The sequence below is a fragment of the Mesocricetus auratus genome, unplaced genomic scaffold (assembly GCF_017639785.1).
Source record: "Mesocricetus auratus isolate SY011 unplaced genomic scaffold, BCM_Maur_2.0 Super-Scaffold_100033, whole genome shotgun sequence".
In the NCBI taxonomy this organism is placed as follows: domain Eukaryota; kingdom Metazoa; phylum Chordata; class Mammalia; order Rodentia; family Cricetidae; genus Mesocricetus; species Mesocricetus auratus.
In genome coordinates this window covers 9,413,193-9,433,153 of record NW_024429213.1, presented here as the reverse complement: position 1 = coordinate 9,433,153, position 19,961 = coordinate 9,413,193, and the positions used below count along the sequence as shown (strand labels likewise).

General features: G+C 52.8%; 1 protein-coding gene across 3 annotated transcripts in view; it reads right to left on the bottom strand.

The window, feature by feature from the left end:
• Positions 1-19,961, bottom strand: part of Bcor (BCL6 corepressor) — a 123,161-nt gene that overhangs the window by 43,572 nt on the left and 59,628 nt on the right. The window contains exon 1 of one of the 3 annotated variants that reach the window (XM_013120875.3): positions 7,447-7,640. The exons of the other annotated variants lie outside the window; for them this stretch is intronic. The gene's annotated coding sequence lies outside the window, so the exon portion shown is untranslated. Of the gene's footprint in view, positions 1-7,446; positions 7,641-19,961 lie in introns of those variants that run through there. 3 annotated transcript variants of the gene reach the window in all.

The window sequence follows — 19,961 nt, the reverse complement described above, 5'->3', positions numbered from 1 at the left end:
ATCCGAACCCCGAACCACCTGGGTGGTGGGGTCGTGTCGTCGCCCCCTCCCACCCACACACACTCCGCCGTTCTCTGCCCTCTCCGTCCCAGCTCCGGCCGAGTTGGCTATTCACGCCCGGCCGGGGCTCACGTCCTAGGGGAGTGGAGACGACTGGGGCGGCGGCGACGGCTAGGTCGGCCAACAGATCCCCAGCCCGAGGAACGGGGGGGCGGCTTTCCCTGCTGCGCGCCGAGACTCCCCTTGCTACCCAGAAGGCCAGTGGAGGACCGCAATTACCATAAAGCGCCTCGCACTCCTCTCAGCCAAAGCTGTCAAACCCCAGAGGCAGGCGCCACTGCCGTCTCTCGCCACCAGCGCTGCGCTCTCCGGGCCTCGCGTCCCCTCCGAGACCCAGCCCGGCAGAGCCCGAGTGCGCGTGGGCGTCCACCCACCCCCACCTCGCCCCTTCTTCCCAGAGGACCTACTTCCCGTTCAGGCGCGAAGAGCTATACGTAAACACCACCACCGGCAACAGGGGCCGTTCTGACTCCGCGCCCTTGCTCCTGGGACCTTTCAATTGTGTGGGAATTGTCGGGGGGGGGGGGCTGCTCCTGGGGCCACAAGGGGGTGGGACGGCCGTAGAGGCAATTGGGATGCGCCTGAGTTCCTCCCAGTTCTCGAGCATTTCCCGGTCCGGACCTCCTATGGCTGGAGGGTCTGCCCTCGTCTATCACCTCGGCCTCGAGAGTATCTCCCGCGTTTTATTTTACTTGACCGGGAACAACTTTTGGCTTAACCGTTCAGCACATAAATTTCTACTCGGTAACGTCGTTCAGATCCGGGCTCGGCGGCGGCGTTCCAGCCTGCGCCCGCAGCAATTCAATTCAATTGACACGTATTGAGCTTCTACAGCGCACCCGGAGCAGCTCTGGGCGCCAGAAGGGGGAAGGGCTGGTAGGGGAAAGGGGGCAGCCGAGAAGCAGCGAGGTTCCGGCCTCCCCGGGGCGTAGAGCCTCAAGGGCGAACCCAGCTCCACTTGGTGATGCTGGCGGGAAGGGAAGTCAGGGCACGCAGGCTGGGAGCTGTGACACCGAGGCCAAAGGTGACTCTATTCGGTGGTTCTATGGGGTCTTTTAATTCTGGGAAGGGAGTGGAGTATTTCTTTTGCCTAGGCTCAGAATGGTGCAGGCTTGATGAGAACCAAAGTCCGAAATGGAAGTGGCTAGTAAACCCACACGGAAAGTTTTTAAATATCCTGGAGAGTCTACATGCCAAAAAATTAATCAAAAGCATCTCAAGTTGATTACTAAGTCAAGGTCAAGGCCAAAATCGTCTCTAGCTAGAAGATATTTTCCCTTTTAAAAATGAGGCCCACTACTGACTGTGGGACTGATATTAGGTGCAATTTTATTCATTCTGTTTTAGTTCTCAACACATAGTTATAAAAACAGCCCGTCTCAAAGCAGAAGTGAAACATCTCTACCGTTTGAAACCCGAAACTTGGAGGAGAATTAAATCTTCATGCTCCAGAGCTGCTTGTAACAAATGATGCAAAAGACAGGCCGGCCGGCCAGTGAGCTGTGCCTAGCCATGCTGGGCTGCTAATGCGTCCAGGACCCGCGCCTGCAGAATGGAATGCATGCCTTTTTCTTCCTGCTCTTTGGGGGGGGTGGAGTCTCTGAAAGCTAACCTACACGTTTTTTTAATCTCCCGTAACAAGCAGAAAGACACCTGGACTATTATGCTGTAAAGCTATTTTTTATAAAGACGTTTTAAGGCTAGACATTAAAAGTTATTAGACTGAACGCATGGAGCTACAGACACAGCTGGGGGACAGGCCACTGGTTGTGTGTTGTAGCAACAATTCTTTTTGTAGCGACTCCTTTTATTCAAAACAAGTCTAAAATAACCGGGAAAGCTGGAGTTGGGTATTTGTGGAGGGAAACTCTGTATGCAGTTCCAGGCAGAAAGGCCGCCGCTGTGCTGCTGTGGGCTGGGCCGGAGGGCTGGCCTGGGAGAGAACAGCCAGAGCAGTGCCAGGCTCATCCGGCTCGGTTAGGCCGCACCGCAGAAGCCCTGGCTCGATGCCCAGCCACCTTCTCTCCCCCTCTTCTCACCTCCCAACTCTCCAAGGAGCAGGCTTTTCCCAGAGTCCGAGTCACATTAACTGTCCAGAACTTTTGGAAAATCCAGAAGCCAAGCACCTAGCCTGAGGCCTCTCTGAATCCTAGGGCCTCCTGGGAGTGCTGACAAAGGGGCCTGTTTGTCTAACTTTAAGTCCTAGAGCTAAAATGAATGGGGGTGGGGGGCTATAAGGGTGAAGGGGCCTTGGAGAGGACTGGCTGCTTGAGAAACTTGATGCTGGAGACAAACAGGCCAGTAAATTTGCCTTTGACATAATTTGTGGCAGTTTACCCCCTCTCCTTTAAGGGGGTCTCTGGACTCTACCATGTTCTCCAGTGGGCTGGTGGGATTAAAGGCTTTCTCTCCCATCGCCTAGGATGCCTTTCGCAATTTCATGGGATTTAAAAAAATATCTTATTAAGGGAGTCCTAGAGGCACATGTGCAGTGAGTGAGTGAGTGTGTGTATGTGTGTGATTTGCTGAGAATTAAAATGTGAGATCTTCCCTAGTTCCCCTAAGTGGAGAAGGATCACACCTATTGGCCTGGTTCGTCAGAACTGTTGCCTGTGAAGAGAAAGCTGTCAAAAGGCAGTCCCAACTTGTATCCTTACTCAGGGGGTCACTGTCAGATCCGGAGGTGCCCAGGGTCTACCTCAGATGCTCAATGTCTGACTCTTCCTCTGTCTTCTCAACTGCCCTCCTCCATGTCCCTCTGGAACTGACCCCGGTGTCAGGCCTCCAAAAGGGGAGGATTTCAATGAAAGCAGAGGATGGAGTGGATGAGCAAGGGAGGGGAAGCCCCCGCAGCCAGCTGAAAAATAAATCAGCAAGGAAATGAGAAGTACTCTGAGGTGGAGCTATGGAGACTGCCCCTCCCCCACCAGCCTCACCGCACCCCCCCCAAAGGTCTTGTGATTATAACATATGGCTGGACTTCAGACTCTCAGGCCGTCTTTCTCCTGCTGTAGATTCTAAGCAGGCTCTGCAACTGGGAAAGCAAATTGGAGCTTCTGGGAGCAAACTCTAAACCTGCCTGCCCTTTTCTGGTTCTGCTGACCACAAGATCCGCCAGGTTCCACCAGTCTGGCTACTCCTAGGCCTGGAAGAAGGCCTTCCATCCTGTCATGAAGTCCTACCTTCATTAGGGGCATTCTGAGTTCCCAAATGTGTGTATGGTGGGGGTTCATTTATGACAGGTACGCGGAGAATAGAAATCCTAGTTCTCTAGGCCTCCTCAGCTGGTGTTTTTCAGCCTTTAACACTAGATACTGGAGTCACTGGAATACTGCACACTTGAATAGTAAAGATGACACATTTTTTTTTTTTTTTGGTTTTTTGAGACAGGGTTTCTCTGTGGCTTTGGAGGCTGTCCTGGAACTCGCTCTGTAGACCAGGCTGGCCTCGAACTCACAGAGATCCGCCTGCCTCTGCCTCCCGAGTGCTGGGATTAAAGGCGTGCGCCACCAACGCCCGGCAGATGACACATTTTTAGTTTACACAATGTAACTATTTTTTTTAAAAAATACAAATACCCACTGTATTCCTTTTAAAACTCAAATGAAGTAACAATTACAGGCCTATCCTTGGCCCTAAAGATTTTACTAATTGTGAAATATTTAAAGAGAGCTGCCTGCCTTCCCAGGCAGAAAACTGGGGTTGGATGGGATAATTGCCTTTGGAGAGTTTTAGACTGTTTGGGGGTGGGAGGCCCAAAGAACAGAACCAACACGGACATCAGGAAATTTCTGGGCTAGGCTACATTTGTGTCAGGCCCTGAACTCTGGGATCTCCAAGACTACTGCTATTGCCAAAGCCTGACTGGGTGTTGACCAGATGACGTAAACATAGGGGGCTTTGGGAAAGGGCCTGTCCCCTCCACCAAAGCCGGACACTTCTGCAGATCAACCCTGACACTACCTCTAGTGCACATTTTACCCTGCTTTGGGGCAGCAGTAAGTAGGAGCACAAGAGAAAGGGGGTTGAGCTGCCCAATAGTTGCCCTCACATTCAACATACCAGCTTCTCCTCTGGGCTTCCTGGGGGCCACCTGGGAACTGGAGGGCTGCCACTACCAGGCTCTCACTTATAGTGAGAAAGGACTACAGGCCAGCAGATAAAAAAGCAGAACTGGTGTAGCTCTAAGCAACTGAGAGCCCTCACAACACATACACACCCAAAGTTGGGTCCAGAAGTGATTGGCGTGGGCTGGTCACCGTGGGGGTAGTCATGGCCAGTAGCACAAGTCTGGGAATCCCACATGGTTTAAGTTAATCTGTGACACATTTTACCTGATTCCATTCCTCCCCAAGGCCCATTCTGCTGTGCCCTCTCCCCATACCCCAGCATCTCCAGCCTGTTAGCGACCCTGCAGCCCCCCTGCGATTGAGGGGAGCAGGGATGGAGAGTGGTTTGCATTGCCTGGTCTGACAGAACCTTCCGTGTGGGGCAGCAGAGGGAGGAGGCTAATGCATAATGCACCGAGCCTGGAAGCCTGGCCATTAGCGGCCTGTCGGTGACACAGACAAACGACTGAGAGGGAGGAGATCCAGCGAGCTCTGGAGTTTAAATATACCAGCTTGGAGGGGAAATGCCATGATTTAAAAGTGTGTGTTTGCAGACACCCGCATATATTTGAATGATTTCCAGCATGCTGCACGCCCCAGCCTAGCATTCCACCCGCCACCCCACCCCCCAAACGGAGGCATGTACAGAAGAGAGGATGAAGGCAGAGGCTTCAACGAGAGACCCACTGACAGTTCCGGGAGAGAGATGAAGAGGAAAGGTTGGTAAACAGAGTGCCGAGAAAAAGAGGCCTGGGAAGCTGCCTAAGCCAAAGCCATACGAATTTTTGTTTGTTTAATTCTTTTAAAAAAGAAATCTGGTCATGGTGCCAGCTGGGATTGGACCCTCGGCGCTGTACAAGAAAGGCCTAAAGGAAGGAAAGAATAAACTCTGTCACCCTTCTCTCCCCAAGGACCCCACATTTTTGAATCTTCCTGTTCTGACAATCCAGAGACCTCCTTCCTGCCCGTTTAACACACCAATGTTTTTTAGCAATTAAGGCGAGAAGGGGGTGGGGATAAAGATAAGCCAATTTTTTTCCGCCATGCAAGTGTGAAAGATTAGATAAGGCTAAGCTGGGCCAAAGCGGCTGCTTACAACCTCCCCTCAGCGATTTTGATCGGTCACTTCTTATCTCGAAAAAATGCTCCTTTCGAAACTGCATCAAAAAAAGAAAAAGGCTGAAGGAAAGCATTTTCATTTGGAAGTGACATTTAAAACCCACCTCCCTTCCACCAGCAACCCCTCTCCAATGGCAAGAATCCCCAGGAAAAGTCGCACCTCTACTCCGGGGTTTCAGGCTTTCTTGGGGGGGGGCAGCATTTCTAGTGTAATTAAGCTGAATAAAAACAGGGATGCATGATGGGGATTTATTCTGCATCCGACACAAGCTTGTAAAGGCAGTTTTTCTTTTAGTTACTGGTCTAGCTTTGTGTTTCACCAATCGAGCCGACGTGTTGAAACTAAACAGGTAGCTGTATTTTGGAGGGTCATATGACTATGTCAACAATGAGGTGGCTGTTAATTGGAAATAATAAGAAACTCTGCTGATTCACAAACCCCTGTAAAGGGAGGAAAAAGCATCACACAGCCCAGACCCTGAGAACTCCCAGATAAATTGGACTCTCCCAGAGTTTTAGCAATCCTTTTCTCTTCACAGGGATCTCATTGAGGGATTTCCGGAAGACTTTTCTATTTGTTGAAGGTTTTGGTATCGAAGTCCAAGCACTCAGGATGGCTATCAAATCCCCCCCCGACCCCAGCCAAGCTGCTGGCCCCAGATCGCAAGCCGCAAAGGAGACCGGTCCCTCAGGCCAAGCTGGGCCTTTGCCCACCACCGGCTCGGTGCTTTGAGGCGCCTTCTCCGGTCGGCACCCTGGAACCAGGTCCCCAATTCTGCCCTCCCGGGGCCAGGACACAGGGCCCAGGACCCAAAGCCCAGAGCCAGCCGCAGGCGGATTGTCCCCAGAGAGCCGAAACCACCGGTCGGGGAAACCCCTCCTCTTGCCCTTCCCCGAAGAGCCTGGTCGCGGCGTCAGCGCAGAGCGAGCGGGCATCTGCTGACAGCGGGGCCTCTCAGGAGGCCCACACGCGTCCCATTAGTCAGCTCGAGTTCCCCTCGGGCGAGCCGTCTGGCACGGCCTCGAGGCCCAGTTCGTGCAGGGAAGGGGTGCGGGGTAGCAGCGAGCTCCGCGGGACCTGGCCCGACTTGGTTCCGCGTTCCTGGACCCGTGGGGAAGCTGAGCCGGCAGGCCAGGCCGCTCCCTGGCGGGCTCCCGGCGCCGAGCTGCTCTTCACGTGCCCGCCATAGCAGCGGCTCGGCGAGAAGGGGCTGGGAGGCGAGCAGCCCCTCCCGCGGGGTCCCCGACCCCCGCCTCCCCGTGGGAGAGCTGGGAGGGGACCACCCCGAAGCCCCCCATCTCCGCACAAGGTGAAGGCGACGTCGCCAGACGCCCAGAGGCTCTAAGGGCGCCGCTCCGAGAGCCGAGCGGCGGCGGCGGCGGCGGCGGCGGCGGCAGCCAGGGGAGGGTGCTCCTCGCGGCCACGCCGGGAACTTCCCGGCCACCCCGCCGCCGCAGTCACGGGGACCGGAAGCCCTCCCGCCACCCCGAACGGCCTGCTCTAGCCCCCAGGGCAGTTCCAGACGGGAGCTGGCCGCCCAGCATCCCAGATCCCTCCCGGTTCCAGGCGGCAGTCCGCAACCCGGAATAGCCCCATTTAAGCACCGAGGTCCCTCCCCGCGGTCCGACGACACGTCCCTCAGTTACAACCACCAACACGCCTCCCGCCCCCCCCCCCCGCCTCGGCCCCGCAGCTGGGACAGGAGGGGCTCGGAGCCGCCACTCCGGCCAGGCAGGAACACCTGCTCCGGGCCCTGCAGCTGGGCGCATAGTGCTGGGAGAAGCTGCCTACTGTTGTGTACAGAGATCGCGGAACAGAAAATGGGGCTCCAAAGCAGTGGGGTCGCCCCCTCCTCCGTTTCCTATCCACTCTGGCCGGTCAAACCCAAGGCCAGAGGGCTTGCTGAGGGCACTGGTCTCCCTGAGGGTCTTAGGGCAGCAACACCTGAAATCCAGCTTCTGGCCTTAAGAGGTCGTTCGCAATCACATGGGGCAAAAGCCAGTTGTGGGAACCTTCCCCAGTGTCCACCCCAGCTCTTCAACCCAGACACTCATCTGCCCCACGCATTCTCGCCTCGTGCCGCGGACGGCAGTAGGTCAGGATGGCACCAGCATACCCCCCCCCCCTTTCCCGAGGGACGGAGAGTCTGGTACGGACCTCCGGCATTGCCACTGCGCGTGGGGGAGGGCCGAAGAGTCCTCCCCATCTTCTGGATGCCCGGGGTCGGGTGGTGGAGCTAACCTGCGTGGCTGTCCCAGCCTTACCCCGCCCCCGTCCGGCCCTCTCCGACTTCCCTGGCCCAGGGCCCGGCCGGGGAAGGCGTTGTTTTGCCAGCGGGAGCCGAGCGAGTGCGCAGAGAAAAGCCACCCTGCTCTAATGAGAGTGCACACAGCGCTGCAGCAAGGAGGAGGATTACCCGGCGGGCGGGGGGAGGGGAGCGCGGGCCGGGGCCGCGGGCGGCGTGTGCGGCGGCCCCGCGGGCCCGGAGTCCCCGCCTGTCTGGCTGCTAATCGCACGCTTTCTGCTGTTACGGAGGCAGGCAGGAGCTGGCGGCCGAGCCCAGAGCCGGCGACTCGGCGGGTGACACGGAAACATGGCGCAGCGCCCCTCCCCCGCCCGCCCTCCCCGCGCTCCCGCCTCCCGCCTCGCACTTCCTCCCGCCCGCGCGGCTTTTGCAGTTCTAATGCTCTGCTTTCGGCCTGGCACCATTACGCTAGCAGACGCTTCTCTGCGGCCTCGCGCGTCTCTTTCCCCTTTGTTTTCAGGGTCTATAGAAAAGGTTTGCTTTTGTCCCGAGCTCTCTCGTTAAACCAAACTTGTGGTGGCAACGGAAGGCAGTGCGGGCGGGGAGGGGCCAGGGGATTTTGGCAGCAACAGACCAGAGCGTGGTGGAAACTTCTCTCGCAGGGTTCCCCGCCACTGCCTTTCTACCCCCACCCCCACTCACAGACCAGCCGCCCCGCCGACGCTCGTCTCTTGAGCGTCCCCCCCCCCCCCCCCTCCAGAAAGGAGGCCTGGGCCACAGGAACTGTGACCACAAGCCTTCGAAGAGACCAGGGTTCGTGTCTGTGACCCCCAGACTTTTGGCACGCAATGACCTTGCTCTTTGCGGCCTTTACTTGATTTGGCTTTCCTTTGGTCATTCGGGGCCCTTTATCTCAGTCGGTTGGTAAATTAGAGGAGCCAAGTAAAGTGTTTGGTGTGTGATTCTTATTTTTAAAAGGCCCGCTGTAATCGTAACCTTCACTGCAGGCCTCCTTTATCGGGTCTAAGGCTAGAAGAGGGAAGCACGGACTCAAAGGACAAATGATGAAAACCTGGTGGCTGGTCACCTCACCCACACTCACTCCGCGTGCCCCCTGGGGAGACCCTGCAGAGTGGAGAACTAGCTCCCTGGCTTCAGATGCCAAACCTTCCCCTCTCCAGGCGAGAAATCTGGACCACCCCTCCCCCCAGGGCGCACTCCCAAGACCCAGACCCACGCGTTTGTTGTGGCTTTCTGCACTGGAGCTGCTCAGGCGGCAATTTTTTAAGCCTGCAATTAAGCGAGGCGTCGCCGTGTCCTCTGCTAGTGTCGATCCTGTCAGTCGCACATGGCCTTGGTGCTCCGGTCCGAGGCCCCGCGATTAGTCACAGGCTCGCTTCGCTCCTTCCCTAATCCGCCTCTGCAGGCAGCCTGGGGACGCGGCCGACTAGGCGGCGCTGGCAGGGAGCCACCGCACGCGGGGCGGGCCTCCTGGTTAGTGCCAGCCCCACTGCACCCGAGCCAGCGCGGGCCCCGAGGTGCGGGATTGAGCCCCCCCTACCGCCCCCTGGTGGGGCGCCGGCGTCCCTCCTCCTCCCGCCCCTCTCCTGGGTTTGCGAGATCTATTTGTGTGGTGTCATTTGCATAAAAATAGGACAAGTGTTTCAGTACGTTCGAACGCGGGAGGCGAAATCCTTATTGATGTGTCTGTGTGGAGCCTCCGGTTGTCGGAGCAGTTTGATTTAGGGTGTTTGTGTTGCCTTCTACGAGAAATGAGAGGAAATCCTGTGCACCGCTGAAGGCGGCCAGGGCCCCCTGGAGCATCCCCCTCCGTGCGGCTGGGAGTAGTGCATGGCTTGGGCCCCAGAATACCAAGTCTACAACGGGCAGGTTGAGGGCCAGGCGGGCGGCCTATTATGACTCATAAAACCAGGCGGCCTAATCACCAGCTGCCAATCCATTTACATGTGGCGCTTCCCAAAGCACCCTTCTTCGTCCAGGCCGGGCCTCCCGCGGGTTCGCCGCGGACACGGCTACAGTCTCCCAGTGGAAGCTAACCAAGTGGTCGTGCCTTCCCGTCGGTAGCCAGATTTCCCCTTCTAGGCGACCCCCGCGCTCTCTAGGCCCCTTAGCCTCTTTCCAGCAACTCCTTAGCTTGGACAAATAGCTTGGGAGGGCGCCGGCCTCTAGGAGCCAGTAAATCAATCATTAACTCCCTAGCGAGGACAGGCCAAGGGAGGGGGCGGTGACCAGAGCCCAGTGCGTGGGGCAAGAGCAAGGCCCCCTACCCTGGGCTGAGAGGCATCCCCGCGCCAGCGAACAGGATGCTTGAAGACAGCTCAGCTCCTTCAGCTCTTCCCGGTCTCCTCCCGAAGCCTCAGCCCGCTGGGCCTTTCAAGCCTCACGGCGCCTCGCCGGGCAGGTTGGGTGACTGCGCAGCCCCTTAGCTTCGGGCCTCGCAGCCTGCTGTCCCTAGGAGAGTGTGCTGTACTGGGGCAAGTTCCCCAGATCCAGCCGGGCTCCACACGACTCCGGCTTTGCCAAACCTAGCTGTGATCGGGTGGACCTGTCTCCCGAGGCATGTTCCCTTGGAGGCCTCGGTGGCTCCGGCACGCCAAGGGTTAAAAAGCCCCAGTTCGCCCTGACTCCTCGGTTGCACAGAGGAAATGCTGATCAAAGTGCCTACGGGGAAGGAAACACACGCACACTCGGGGCTTGGGTCGAAGGAGACCGACTGGAGACGGCTTCCGAGTCGCCCGTCTCGAGCCGCTTCCCACACTCCCGGCAAGGCGGCGGCTGCGGCGGCGGCCCGCAAGATTCACCCGGCTGAGCTCTGCGTGCAGGGGCTGGGGAAGGGGGGAGGGACAAGGGGGCGGGAGGCGAGCCCGGGCCGCGCGCCAAGAGGCCCGGAGCCACAGATTAGTCACCGCTCGGCTCGGAGCTCACGGGTGCGCCGGGGAAACGGGAGGGCAGGCGGCGGCCCAGCTCAGCCGGCTCCCGGGGCCTCGGCGCCGCTGCCCCCACCCCCACCCTCGCGTGCGCCTGGCGAGACTCTCCCGGACTCTCACGGCCGAGATCCACTTGTCAGTTCAAGGGCAGGACAGAAACTGCAAGCTGAGTCTTGCGAACAGGAAATTTCTCATTGACAAGGTGCTACGCCCCCCCCCCCGGCCCCCAGCATCTCGCACTTCCCGCCCCCGGCGCACAACACGGCTTTAAAATAAAACCAAACCCCAGCGCGGGCAGCCTGGGTGCCCACTCGGCCTCGATCGCCTCGGCGTCTCCCGCCCTCCGAATCCCAAGCCCCGCGCCAGCACACTGCCTCGGTGGATGGGCTCGGCTAGGGGCCCCACAGAAGGCGCAATCATCTCTGCAGGACCCGAGCAGGGGCGCCGGGCCCCGGAAGCCCTGCGCCTTCTCGGGGATTGAACCCGGCCCGACGAGCTTTATGCTGGGTGGCCGCCGGGTCAACACTCTGCGGGGAGGGGGAGCTGGGAGACCGCAGCGAATATCGCTGCGGGATCCAGGGAGGGCTGCGAGCTCGGCCTGGCAAAGTTCCTGTGGAAACTCCATGTTTTGAAACTCCAGCGGCGTTGCGGAAGGAGGGGGAGAGGGGAACGCGCCGTGCGCCAAGGGCAGCCAGCACCCGCCTGGCGCTCCGGGGGAACCTGGCCCGCGCTTCTCCCTAGCCTGCTGCACGTCTGCAGGGCTGGCAGGGCCGAGCCCCTGGAGCAAAGTCTTTTGTGTATTCCCCTTTTCCTCCGCTCTCCAAGGGAAATTCATTAACCCGTTTTATTTACTGAGACGAAGGCTGCCTTTTTAGGGGGCCCTGATATTCAGGGTAATTTCGTGTTTGACACGTGTAAATACTTAGTACTCTCAGGTAAGGTCAAATTATTTATCATCTTAATTTATATTTCAATAGGCCTACAATTTAGAGTCGAGAAATGCCTCCTTGTGAATCATTATGGTCTATTAGAGGAACTAATGTCTAAACAGCACTATTTGGAAGGGAATCACTTATGTTGACATTTAAATGGCTCTTCAATAGTTAAAAAAAAGCATTCGAGTGCCTTTGATTAAATATACAATTTACAAGACCATCAGCAAAACCATCAGGACTATAAATTCTAGGGGATTTTTATTTATTTTCAATTTTTCCAAAGCCTTCCAGGACATACATGTCATTTTCTATGGGAAAAAAATTACACAAATGTCAGACAATCCCCCCCCCAACACACACGCTAAAGCCTCATCAAGAGCCCTAGATCCTGTACCTTAATGACAAACTTAACCAATTTTAGCACTATTTAGGTACTTGAAAAAGCAACTCACCTATGTTGCTGAGAGCCAACCATCCATCCGGATGTCACCAAAGCACCCAGAACATCCTCCTGTTGCTTTAAGGTCACCTCTACTCCTACTTGTATAAACTCCAGTCTCTTCCTGGCTGTCTCCCCATCTCCCTGGCTGTCTTCATTATGACTCTGTAGTGTTCCTTTTCACAGCATCTCCTTGATACATCTCTTTCAGGGCCTCAGATTTGCTACTTATATGCCTGTTTTCCAAGACAGCCGGATTGCCGGATCCCTTGAAAAAGATACATACCTATACCCACAGTAGCATTTCCATTTCCTTACTTTATTTTTGTGTTTCGAGCCAGGACTTCTCTACATAACCCTGGCTGTACTGAAACTCACTATGTAGATCAGGCTAGCCTCAGAGATCTACCTGCCTCTGCTTCCTTAGTGCTGGGATTAAAGGCCTCGGCTATACCAAGCTCATTTCCTTACTCTTATTTACTGGTTTCTAAGGCTTCTTCTTCTTCTTCTTCTTCTTCTTCTTCTTCTTCTTCTTCTTCTTCTTCTTCTTCAATACTACTTAAGCTGAGCTTTGTTTATAAAAGCATAGGACTCAAAACAATGTAATTAATTGTCCTTCAGTAATTTGAATAGCATGAAATGTTCTGCTGTTTACTGATAGGGAAGCCTTCAGGGTCTGTGGTTAAGGGAAGAAACAGACACAGGGCTGTGTGAATAGTTATGTTGCAGTTCTTGTTTTTGTTTTCTTTTTAAAAATATGGGCTAGGGAGCTTCCCTGAGTATCCCCTTGCTTACCCTGGAGGTAAGTGGGTTATAGACCTCCAGCAGTGCCTGTGACCCAAATTTATTTGCATAAACTGTTCTGTGCTTTATTCAGGAAAACTTACTGCTTCATCTTGCAGCTGCCAATATGGGTGTGTGTGTGTGTGTGTTTCCTGGTCAGGTTACACAAGCTGGCTACAATTCTTGAGCTCAAACAACCCTCCTGTATCAGTCTTCCAAGCAGCTGGATTTACCAGTACAGACAGCAGATGACTTTCTATCAGCAGAGGGAAATGGTCCTTGTTTGTGCCAAAGTTCATGGGGCTTCACTGTATAATACATACCACACTATCCTATCCATCCTCCCTAGGTATTCTGCAGAAAGTACTGGGAACCAGACACTTCCTTCATGCTGAGTCAGGGAATGCTTGTTTTGTTTTTTGGGACAGTGTCTTTACATAATCCTGGCTATCCTGGAATTCACTCTGTAGACCAGGCTGGCCTCAAGCTCACAGAGATCCTCCTGCCTCTGCCTCCTGAGTGCTGGGATCAAAGGTGTGTGACACTACCCAGCTTTTTAAATCCTTGTCTTCCTTAACTCCCCAGAGGCACTTAACCCCAATCCCCAACTGCAGAATACACAGGTGTTTTTGTCCAGGCTGAGAGCCACTTTCAGTTTCTTTCTGGGATCTTGTCTCTGTTCTTCCAGTGGTCTTCAGCCCGGACACTACCCTCCTCCATGACAAACCTCTCACTTGGTGATTCTTAGTTTAGTTTTTTCCCCACAAGTTCCAGGCCCCTATATCAAGCTGCAGACCAGATATTTCACCTCAGCATCCATATTCAGCTTGGTAACCAGAGCTGACATTTACAGTGGTTTTTAGGGAAGCAAGCACACAAAAGAAATTGTCTATAAATTCTTCCAACTATCCAGTAAGGCAGTTAGTCAGCACCTAGGAGTCACAGATGAAAAAGTGAAGTAAAGGACGTCAGAACACTCGCAGGAATGTGTGCCAGTAGGGTTCAATTACAGGCAGTCCTCTGTCCAGAGTCCCGTGTTCTTAATCATCACCCCCAACCCACTACAAAATCCTACACAAGAAGAAGCCCCCTCCTTCACCTTCTACCTTGCTTCCCTGAAACACTCTGCTAAAGATAACTAACTCGACTTTTCAGTATTCTACCTAGATGTCAACTTTTTGCCTCAACTATAGGCCAGGCCACCACATTTCTCTTACCTGGATTACTAGGGTTTTAATTCCAGGTACCATTTCTCATGCTCCTCTAATCCATCTTCTACATAGCAGCCAGATAGGCCTTTTTGCAACATGTCACACGTGGGATTGGTGGCGAGCACCTGCAGTCCCAGTATTTAGAAAGGAGGAAGGATTATGAGATCAAGGCCAGGCAGGGCTATATAGCAAATCAGATTTCAAAAGAGAAACCAACTAGGTGCTGGTGAGATGGCTCATCTGCTAAAAGTGTCTGTCTCCAAGTTCTAGCCCCATGACCATCGTGGTGGAAGGAAAAACTTGTTTTCTGACCTCCACATTCAGCCTGTGCTGCACATGCGCTCAGGGACACACATGGAAACAAAGGAGTTTAAAAATTAAAAGCAAAGCCGGGCGTTGGTGGCACACGCCTTTAATCCCAGCACTCGGGAGGCAGAGGCAGGCGGATCTCTGTAAGTTCGAGACCAGGCTGGACTACCAAGGGAGTTCCAGGACAGCCTCCAAAGCCACAGAGAAACCCTGTCTCGAAAAAACCAAAAAAAAAAAAAAAATTAAAAGCAAGTCATGTAGTGGTGGCGCACACCTTTAATCCCAGTACTCTGGAAGCAGAGGCAGGCAGATCTCTGTGAGTTCGAGGCCAGCCTGGTCTACAGAGTGAGTTCCAGGACAGCCTCCAAAACAATATAGAGAAACCCCGTCTTGAAAAATGAAAAAATAGGCCAGGCGTTGGTGGCACACACCTTTAATCCCAGCACTTGGGAGGCAGAGGCAGGCAGATCTCTGTAAGTTCAAAGCCAGCCTGGTCTACAGAGTGACTTCCAGGACAGCCTCCAAAACAATACAGAGAAACCCTGTCTCAAAAAAAATGGATAAATAAATAAATACATAAAAGCAAACGCACAGCATGTCACATATCACTACCTCATTAGTTCCCATCATATTTGGAATAAATCTCAAACTTCTGAGTCAGGTGTGTGGCCACATCTGTAACACCAGTAGTTGGGAGAAGGAAGCAGGAGGACCTCTAGTCTGAGGCCAGCCTGAGTTACATATCAACTTCCAGTCCAGGTTGGACTGTATGGTAAGGTCACGGCTCTAAAAACAAACCAACAACCCTGAATTCTCTGACCTAGCAATTTGTTCTCTACATTTCACTGCTTGCCACCATCTACCTCATCATCTGAGCAGGCCTACTGTGAGCTCCTGAATAGACTCTGTTGCTGATTTTCCAGACCGTGTCTTCCTAGGACCTAGCGTGTAGGTACCTAGCACACACATAGTATATGTATAACTGAGAATGGTGGTGCACCCCAGCATTTCAGTTGGTACAGTGCCCTGAGTTCTATTTCCGGCAGCACACTTTTAAAAAATTGGGTGTGGCACGCCCCTGTAATCCCAGCACTCTAGAGGTGGATGCTGGAGGTTCAGAAATTCAAGGTTCCTTTAACATTAGCTCTCTGAGGGCAGAGGCGGGTGGATCTCTGAGAATTTGAGGTCAGCCTGGTCTACAGACCTGGCAAGGTTACAGGACGCCAAGATAAGTTACAAAAAGAAACACTGTCTCAAAAAACCAACAACAACAAAAAGAAAGAAAAGAAAAATTTTAAGGTCATCCTCAGTTGCATAGAAAGCTGGAAACCAGCCTGGGCCACATGAGACTCTGTCTCAAAAAAACAAAACGAAGACTCAGCGATGGCACACTTAGGAGGCAGAGGCGGGCCACCCAGCCTACACAGTGAGTTTCAGGCTGGCATGCTGAGACTTTGTCTCAAAATCACAAATGAATGACGGAATGCCTGATACATTGTTACTCTGTAGCACAGGCAGATATTTCCAGCAAGTTCAAGAGAGCAAGACAGCTGTAGGGGTGGTGCTAATGTGCAGGGAGTGGATTTGTGGTTCTGGTGAAGACCTAGGCAGAAGTAATTAGGAAAGTCAAGTACAAGGCAAGAAGAGTTAATGCCTTCTGGAAAGACCCACGGGAGCACAAGATGACTCCACACAGCTCCTTCTTAGTCAGAGGAGCCAAGGGACTTACTTGGGTGCACGTGTTTCTGGGAGGCCCTAGGAGTCTTAGTCTTCCCAAGAGCACCAGACTATCATCCCCAGGAGGTGAGAGCAGGAGCCCTTAGCCAAGAGCAAGGCAAAATGCAGGAAGCCCTTTAGTGTGCCTTGCATAACCCCTGATCACACAAGCAGAGGCAGGACCACACAAGGCAGGACCTCACTGTGTAGCTCAGGGTTACAGGTGCACACCAGCATGCTCAGTTAAGTCAGCTGCTCCCTGGTACAAAAGATGTAGGCTTTTCCTCCTCAAGACCCTCCGGAACTATCAATGTGGGCTCTGGTCATAACTGGCACTGGGCCACGGAGGTTTTTTTCTCCCAGTTCCATGCTTTTGACCTCCTAACAGGAACTGTGTCACTGTGCTATGCTTCATAGCAAGCAAGTCTGTTTGAATAATTCGTACAGGATAAAAATAGCTACTGTTTATTGAGGACCTTCGCTCTCTTCCAATTCTTCACTAGGTACATTTCCATGCAATCTCGCGTATGTTCCTTAATAACCCTGTGGTTACACACGACCATCCACTTTATAGCTGAGGAAACTAAAGCTCTTAGCATTGCCCCCCCCCAAAGAAAACCAAACCTATATATGGCTAATCTAGGAAAGTATGGCCACAGGGATTCCCCTAGCTTCACACCCCTCTGGCATGCTTTAGCATAGAGTAAGTATATGGCTTCTCAGTCATACATCTGCATGGTTTCCGCAAACCAAATACTTCTGGGGTTAAATCCTACATAGCTTCCTCAATCACATCTTTCTTGGGTCATCTTGGCCACTTGCCAACCACAGTAACTATCATACAAGGAATTTCTTTCCTTCCCGGTTCAGCAGGTGTCAACTGATCCATCTTGCTCACCATGGGAACCTGAGCATTTGCCATCTCCATGAAGAGTACCTTCCCTCTTCCCAGAAGGTGGGGCCAGTAATCTCAAGGCAAAGGCCTACTCCTCAGACAAAGCAAACAGACCCTGGAATGGAGTTGGAAAAACCTCTCTGTGGTCCTAGTGATACTAAACTGTGGTTCTGCAATAGATAAAATTATGACCCGCCTCGTCCTTTCCCACTCCTGGACAAGTTTCTCGGATTTTGAGCTTCCATGGACATCACTCTTGGGGCTAGCTGGAGATCTGGCTAAACATCTCTTACTGAGCATGTGTGAGGCCCCTAGGTTCCTGCAAGCAAGCAAAAAGTTCCCAGCACCACACAAAGAGAAAGATGCCATGGGAAGGGGTCCCCACACCCCTTCTACTCAACTCCTCTCCAGAAGTTAAAGAGCTTTTGAGATCTGGGTTGCAGATTAGCTTTCTTCAGCTCTTAGGACAATAGTTGAAATTTACTAAGGACTTTCTATCTGCCAAACACAAAACACACTACTCTCATTCCTTATAGAAAACTACAATCACCATTGCCCAGATGAGGAGGGAATAGATGGAGGCCCAGAAGCGAAACATGACTATTTCCCTCACCACCTGATTCTCCAAAACCCAACTTCATTCTTTGGCCAATTCCCTGGGCTCATCATAAACGGGCTCTGATGACAATGTCCTTCACTGCATTCAGCCATGCAAATAATGTCCCCTAAGGACATCACTGTCCTGCAGCGAATTTATCTGCCAGGTCCCTAGGATAGGGTCTTTTTCTCTCCTGGGGCTTGTAAAGCCAAGGATAAAGCTGGCAGTCACTCCAGAATGAAGGCTGGAGATGTTTTCATGGGTTCAGTGCCAGTGGCTACACTGGCACTTTCCCTGGCCTGCTTGCTGGCACAGGGAGCTTGGAGAGATCAATTCTGAAGATGCTATAGCTTCTGTCTGTTTTGAACCAGCCATGGTCCTCTTCTCTAGGTCTGCGGGCGACGATCAATGCCGCATGCTTTCTCCCTCTCCTCTGCGCCTTCCTTTCTTTGGGGTTCATTTTCCAACCATTGCCACAGTTTCTCTTGAGAGCCGGATAAATACATATTCAGAGTAGACCAGCAGAGCACAGTCCTAGTGCTGCTGACAGGGTCCCAGGTGGCAGATGGCACCAGATTACTCCTATAGGATGTACTGCTACTGTTTATAGTTCAAGGCTAACCCGCCACCGCCATCAATTGAGGCCTAATCCTTTAATTATTCTCAAAATGCCAAAAATAAAGATTGCAAAGAAGGCAATTAATAGGATCATACAGTGTATTCCTCATTTGTAATTATATATTATTATTTTTCCCTACTTTGTTCCAATAATGATTTAAGGCTGCTTCCAAACATACACAAACCCAAGCAAAGATAAATGAAAGGAGCAGGACGTGAATTACAATATCATGCCTGCTCAAGACATCTTTGCCCCATTCTACATAATAGAGCTGAATTCATAGCGCCTTTCAAAATGAGGTAATTTAGTTCTTTCGGTAGCAACACTAGGCTCTTTGTCAAGAGAAAGGGTGTTCCACAGTCTGGAAAGCACTTGGAGAGGGACAAGGGGTCTGTTTTGTAAGGCTGGCTGTATCAGTATGTGATCTCAGACAAGTTGCTTGTGTTGGTATAACAAAATACCTGAGGTTAAAAGCATTTTATAAAGTAACGAAGTTTATTTGGCACACAATTTTGGTGCCTGGAAGTTTCCAACAGCATGGCATTGGTGCCCTGGTGAGGGACGCCTGGCTGCATGACTACATGACAGAGAAGCCAGGAGGAGAGCAGCTACATAGAGAAGGGGACAAGAGAGTCAGGTAGTGACTCTAGCTTTGCAGCAACCCAATGTCAGGAAAGTCAATCCACTCCAGTGGGACTTGCATTAACCTCTTCAGAAGGCTATCAGGACCTAACCAGACCGGACCCCACCACACCTAAAGTTGCCACCACCTCAACTCTTTAGGAGAGCAAACTTCCAGCATGCGAACCCTTGTGTGTGTGTGTGTGTGTGTGTGTAGTGGAGCGTTGAGGGGCGTGTTTCACACCACACTCAAGCCTTAGCATTCACCCTCTCTGGACACTGGATTCTGAAATTCCCACAGGTCTCTGTAAGACCTGGAGGTACCCTTGAATGTGGGAGGCATAAAGAAGCCCTGTAAGAATTCCTGTTCAAGAAACCATCTCCCCACCCAGAGGTCAGTTTCTGTCTTGAATTGTCTCCTATCCTGTGGCAATGATTCCGCTTCTCATCCTTATGCCAGAATGTTGTGAAGGAAGTACCTCAGAAGGCAAGGTACTGTAGCTCAAACAGTGCAGTTTACTTTAGAGGTGGCTTATCTCCTTTTCACTCCCCATAAACACGTATTTCACTTTGAAATTCCAAGCAGCACCCAACACAAGGCTTATCCTATCACTTCTGTAAAAAGACTGATAGGAAGCCAGGGGTGGTGATGACACACCCATAATCCCACACCAAGCAGAGGAGGCAGAAAGGAAGATCAGAAGTTCCAGTCCAGCCTGGAGGTGGTGGCGCACGCCTTTAGTCCCATGAGTTTGAGGCTGGCCTGGTCCACACACACACACACACACACACACACACACACACACACACACACACACACACACGGGGGGGGGGGTGTTCCAGAGACCAGGTTGGGCTACATAACAAGAGTCATCTGAGACAACCCTGAGGGGGTGGGGACCTAATATTCTCTCTGCCGCATTCAAAGTTACAAGTGCTGGAAAGATGGCTCAGTGGTTAAGAACATGGGCTGCTCTTCCAGAGGACCTGGCTTCAATTCCCAGCACCAACATGGCAGCTCACAACTGTCTGTAACTCCAATTCCAGGGGATCAGACACCCTCACAAAGACATAATTAGGCAAACACCAATGCACATAAAATAAAAATAGATTCTTAAAAAAAAAGTCTACGGGCGGTGGTGGTGCACACCTTTAATCCCAGCACTCGGGAGGCAGAGGCAGGCGGATCTCTGTGAGGCCACACTGGTCTACAGAGCCGAGTTCCAGGACAGCCTCCAAAGTCATAGAGGAAACCCTGTCTGAAAAAAAGTCACAGCAGACCTACTGCTGCCTCTTTCAAGCCTGGGTTCCTTTCACCGTACTCCACAGAACAGAGCTCCTGGGGCTCAGCCC